Source organism: Schistocerca nitens, chromosome 3 (genome assembly GCF_023898315.1).
Source record: "Schistocerca nitens isolate TAMUIC-IGC-003100 chromosome 3, iqSchNite1.1, whole genome shotgun sequence".
Lineage (NCBI taxonomy): Eukaryota > Metazoa > Arthropoda > Insecta > Orthoptera > Acrididae > Schistocerca > Schistocerca nitens.
Genome location: NC_064616.1, coordinates 710,100,169 through 710,105,512, shown reverse-complemented (window position 1 = coordinate 710,105,512; position 5,344 = coordinate 710,100,169). Strand labels below are relative to the sequence as shown.

The window sequence follows — 5,344 nt, the reverse complement described above, 5'->3', positions numbered from 1 at the left end:
ACCTTGGCCCCCACCCTCCACACCTTCGTCCTGTCAACTCCCGATCCTAAGTTCCTCGACGCTCGTACCCTCACCAAGGAAATACGAAAGTACTTACCTGGTGCTCCCATTTCCCAACTCATTCCCCGCAGGGACTCAGTCCTTATCAAGTCCCCGTCCCCATCCTTTCACACAGACCTCCTGCGAAAACTCCCACGAGTTATGTTTGGCCCCCACGCCTCTCTGACACCCTTCCTTTCCGCTTCCACTCCTCGTCAGCCCCAGCCTCCCCGACGCCCCCCCACCTACACCGCTGTGATCACCAAGCTCAGCCCGGTGATCACAGAGGATGAAGTGTTGGTAGAACTGAACTCCCACCCGGACTTGGAAATCCGCTCTGCCCGCCGTATCCACAATGCCTCTGGTCCCACCTACCTCATGCGGGTATTCTCTGAATCCGCCCCATCCATAGACCATCTCCTCACCCAGGGTGCCCTGATATACCACCGTCGCCACCCTGTTGAATCCTCCAAATCCCCTCCCCAATCCTACCGTTGCCAGCGGTGCCTGATGTACAATGACCACCTGACTCCCAACTGCAAAAACCCCCCCACCTGTCCCCATTGCAAGGCCTCCCACTTTCTTAAAAACTGCCCCAACCTCGCTGCTCCTCCTTCCTGTAATACCTGCAATGGCCCCCATCCCACATACTCCCACAAATGTAAAGCTAAACCCCCTCCAGCCACCCCTGAACTTACGGTCCCAGTTCGTCCCGTCGATCCCCCTGTCCATCCCAACAATTCCCTCCGTCCACCCCCCACGGCCGAGGACATCATCCGGTTCATTACCGTTGTCCTCCAAAACATTCACCCTTTTCAGCGCCCCCACACCTTCCAACAAATATCCCTTGCTGCTCGCTCTGTTTTCCACCTGAACGCCTTCGCCACTTACTCCCACAACCAAGCCCACTTCACCTTCACCCGCCTCGACACCCTAGTTTAAGTCTCTTCCCTTCCCTCTCTTCCCCCCCTCCTTCCCGTCATGGCGCGGCACGAGTCTCGCATCCTCTTCCAGAACATTCGCTCCTTCCGCTCCAACAAATACCTCCTCATGCACACCCTCTCCCACCACCAGGTCGACACCTTCCTCTTGAACGAAACCTTTCTCCAGCCCCACCATTCTATCCGCACCTCCCCCTATATCCTCCACCGCACTGACGCTCCTGGTCCTCGTGCGCAGGGTGGAGTCGCGATTGGTCACCTTAAGCATATCCCTGTCCGGCCACAACCTCTCCTCAATGACCCCACTGAACACCTTATCCTTAGCGTCTTCTTCCCCTCCCTCACCATTACCTGTGCCACCATCTATGTCCGCCCCACTGCTCCTCTTCCTTATGACTTCATCTCACACATTGACCACACCTTCTCCACCTATGTGATTGCCGCCGACCTCAACATCCATAGCCGCACTCCTGCTGCCCTTCGGCGGTGGCATCAGTTCCTCTCCACACTTCAAGGTGACCTAGTTCCTCTTCCCCAGCACACCCGACCTGAAAGTCACACCACCCCCGATGTTGTCATTGCCTCCGCCAACCTCCTTGGGCGTATCACTGTCGCCGTCCTTGACCCCACAGGTAGCGATCACCTCCCTGTCCTTCTCACCATCGCATCTGCAAACCGCCCCCCTCCGGCTCCGCACCCTGCACCCCCTCCCAAGGTCGTCCATGACTATCGCCGTGCCAACTGGGATGCCTACCGGGACTCCATCTCCGCCCAGGTTGAAAGCCACCCTCTTACCTATCACCATCCTGACGACATCAACCACGCCTCGTCCTTCCTTCAGCAGGTAATTACTGACGCCGTGGAGGCCCATGTTCCTACTAAAACCATCCACCCACACCGTCCCACTCTCCCTCCGCGGGCTGTCCTCCTCCTCCGTGAATCCCGCCGCCTCTATCGCTCCTTCCTGCGCACTCGTGACAGGGATACACTCCAACGCCACCGGCAAATACAGCGACACGTACGGAACCTTATTACAGCAACGAAACGCCGAGACTGGCGCCAGACCTGCACACGACTCAACGCCACCCTCCCTATCAACTCCTCCAAGTACTGGTCCGCCTTCCATCGTCTTACTGGTTCCCTTTCCGCTCCCCACTACCCCCTTCTCCATAACGATCGCCCCCTTCCTGACAACCTCAGTAAGGCCAACCACTTCGCTTCCCACCTTTCCGAGGTCTTCTCCATCCCCGAGGATCCCCACTTTGATTATTCTCTTTTCCCCACGGTCATGGAACGTGCTGATACCTCGGTCGCTCCTCTTGCTCCTAGTCTCCAGTACTTGGGGCAGTTGCCCCCCTCCGACATAAACACTCCCATCACAGCACAAGACATTAAACTTATCCTCCGGTCCAAACGTAACACGGCCCCTGGTCACGACTGTGTCACCTACCGTCACCTTCGCGAAAGCCCCTATTCCTTCCTGACTGTCCTCGCCCATCTCTATAATGTCGTCCTCTCTACTGGCTTCTACCCTGACCTGTGGAAGACCTCCCGCGTCCTCTTATTCCTCAAACCCAACAAACCCCCTTCTGCCGCCTCTTCCTATCGTCCCATCTGCCTCACCTCCGTCTTCAGTAAGGTCTTTGAATCCATCCTCTCCCGCCGTATCCATCAGCACCTTGCTCAACACCACCTCCTCCCCCTTACCCAGTGTGGCTTCCGACCCTCCTTCTCTGCTGACGACCAACTCCTCAACCTTGTTCACCTTCTGTCCCTCCAGCTCAACTCCCGTCGCTCCGCCATTTTTGTTTCCCTTGACCTCCAAAATGCCTATGACCGTGTATGGCATCCCGGTCTCCTCTTTAAACTCCAAACCTACGCCCTGCCTATCAATTTTGTCCGTCTGGTCGCTTCCTTCCTCTCGCACCGTCCTTCCTATGTCACCCTCCACAACACCAACTCCCGTATCTTTTATCCCACGGCTGGCGTCCCCCAGGGTTCTGTCCTCTCCCCTCTCCTTTATCTCTTGTATACAGCTGATATGCCCAAGCCACCCCCACCAGTCCACCTTCTCCAGTATGCTGATGACACCGCCTTCCTGGCTCTCTATCCTACCCTTCAACGGTCTCAACGTACCCTCCAAACCCACCTTAACCAGTTCACCACTTGGTGTAACCAGTGGTTCCTCCGTCTCAACCCCTCCAAAACCCAGGCAATCATCATAGGCCGCACCACTCGCTCCTTCCGCCTCCATGATTTCTACCTCACCCTTTATGGTCGTCCTATCCAACTCACCCCCACCCTGAAATACCTTGGCCTCACCCTTGACCGCCACCTCACCTGGACCCCTCATCTCCTGACCATCCAGCAGGAAGCCCATTCCCGCCTCCGCCTTCTGAAACTCCTGTCTGGCCGGACATGGGGCTTGCATCCTTCTACCATCCTCCACACCTACAAATCCCTCATCCGTCCTATCCTCTGTTATGCCAGCGTTGCCTGGATCTCCGCCCCCACCCGCTTTTACAAGGCCCTCCAAATCCTTGAACGCCATGCGCTCCGCCTTGCCTTCCGTATCCGCCTTCCTTCCCCCACACGGCTCCTGTATGAACTGATCCCCTTCCCCCACCTCCTCCTGTTCCTCCAACATCTCCGCATCCTTTACATTGTTCGCAGGCTTGATCCCCCCCACCCTCTGGTTTCCTCCTTCCTCTCCACCCCCCGCCCGTTGCCGCGCCTCTATCGCTGTATCCCTCCCTCTCTCCACCTCCATACCCTCCATCTCCTTCATCAGGGCAATTTCCAACGCCTCCCCCTCCCGGATGACGAACTTCGCCGTGACATCTACCCTTCCTTCCAACTATAACCTGGCCTTGTCCCCCCCCCCCCTCCCCAGGGCCCCTTTCCCTCTTTCCTCCTTCTCCCAGAGCGGATTTTCCTCTGTCCACCCCTCCCCTGAGACCCTGCACCCCATACTTGCCTCTCTCCTTCCCACATCCCTTCCTCCCGGGCCCTCTTCCACGCGCCCCCCGGTCACCTCCCCCATCTCTTCCCCTCCCTCCCTTCTTCAGGTCTCCCTCATCTCCTAGCGCCTGGCAGATCCTCTGTGTTGCTCTTCATCAGTGTGCCACATCAGTGTTGTTTAGTGCTGTTTCTCGTGTGCGTCAAGAGGTGTGATTTTAATTGTGTCCTGCCTTGAGGTTCGCCGTCAGTGTTACATTATGTGCTATGCCTTACGTCGCTACCTTTATGCTCCAGTCATACTGTGCCTCGTGTTCTTTTAACCGTCGCAGTGTGTGGCTTTTTGTGTGTGCTACTTTTAAACAGTTTTTTATCTCCATTTTAGTCTCCCCGTTTTTGTTTTTTTTTTTTCTATTGCCTTCCATGATGTTCCCCTTTTTTATATCTATGTTCACCTTATTCTCTCCTTTGCTGTTTTTTTTAACTGTCTTCTGTTGTTTTGTTCTATGTCTTTCGGCTGAAGAGCAGCGCCTATGCTGCTGCCAGCCCGCCCCGATGGGGAATTGAAATACAATAAAGGAAAAAAAAAAAAAAAAAAAAAAAGCAGATGTGTGGATTGGATAGATTGCTCTCACCATATGAATTTTTGGAGGCTTAGATCGCATGTTGGCGATCTTTGCCATATAACTTTGTTGAAAGATGGAGATGAGATATGGGCGTACTGTAACTGGTTCGATGCAAAGTGATTAGGAGGAGGAGATTAATGTTTAACGTCCCGTCGACAACGAGGTCATTAGAGACGGAGCGCAAGCTCGGGTGAGGGAAGGAAATCGGCCGTGCCCTTTCAAAGGGAACCATCCCGGCATTTGCCTGAAGCGATTTATGGAAATCACGGAAAACCTAAATCAGGATGGCCGGAGACGGGATTGAACCGTCGTCCTCCGGAATGCGAGTCCAGTGTGCTAACCACTGCGCCACCTCGCTCCGTACAAATTGATTAGTGCAATGTAATGTTTCGAAACAGTGAAATAGTGTGTGTTTAGTAATCGAACAGACCTACACATTTTATTATCTTTAATATCTACTGTATAAGTGTGTCCATACAAACACAAATGAGGTGCGAGAGCGCTAATCATATCGCAGAAAGTATGACTTTCACTTAGGTGTCTTGGCAGTTTTGTATTTCCTGCAGCTAATCCGCCGCTTTCGTGTCGTGTGATTTTCATACTTTACAATTGGCTGAGGACAGTGTTTGTATGTTTGACATAGTAGAGTTTGCCAAACTCGTTTCCCTGTATTCTAGCTCCTAATTTTGATAGGTTTTATGAGTGAAAATCCGTATGTGCTCTTGAAAAGGCATAAGATGTAATTTATTGAGATAGCATTCTGGGAAACGAGGCACTGAA

At 53.9% G+C, this 5,344-nt stretch overlaps 1 non-coding gene across 1 annotated transcript; it reads right to left on the bottom strand.

Moving 5' to 3' along the window:
- Nucleotides 1-4,849: 4,849 nt before the first annotated feature.
- Trnaa-cgc (transfer RNA alanine (anticodon CGC)) lies at nt 4,850-4,922 on the bottom strand. Its single transcript has one exon. It is a non-coding gene; the product is annotated as a tRNA-Ala (tRNA).
- Between the last annotated feature and the right edge of the window lie 422 nt (nt 4,923-5,344).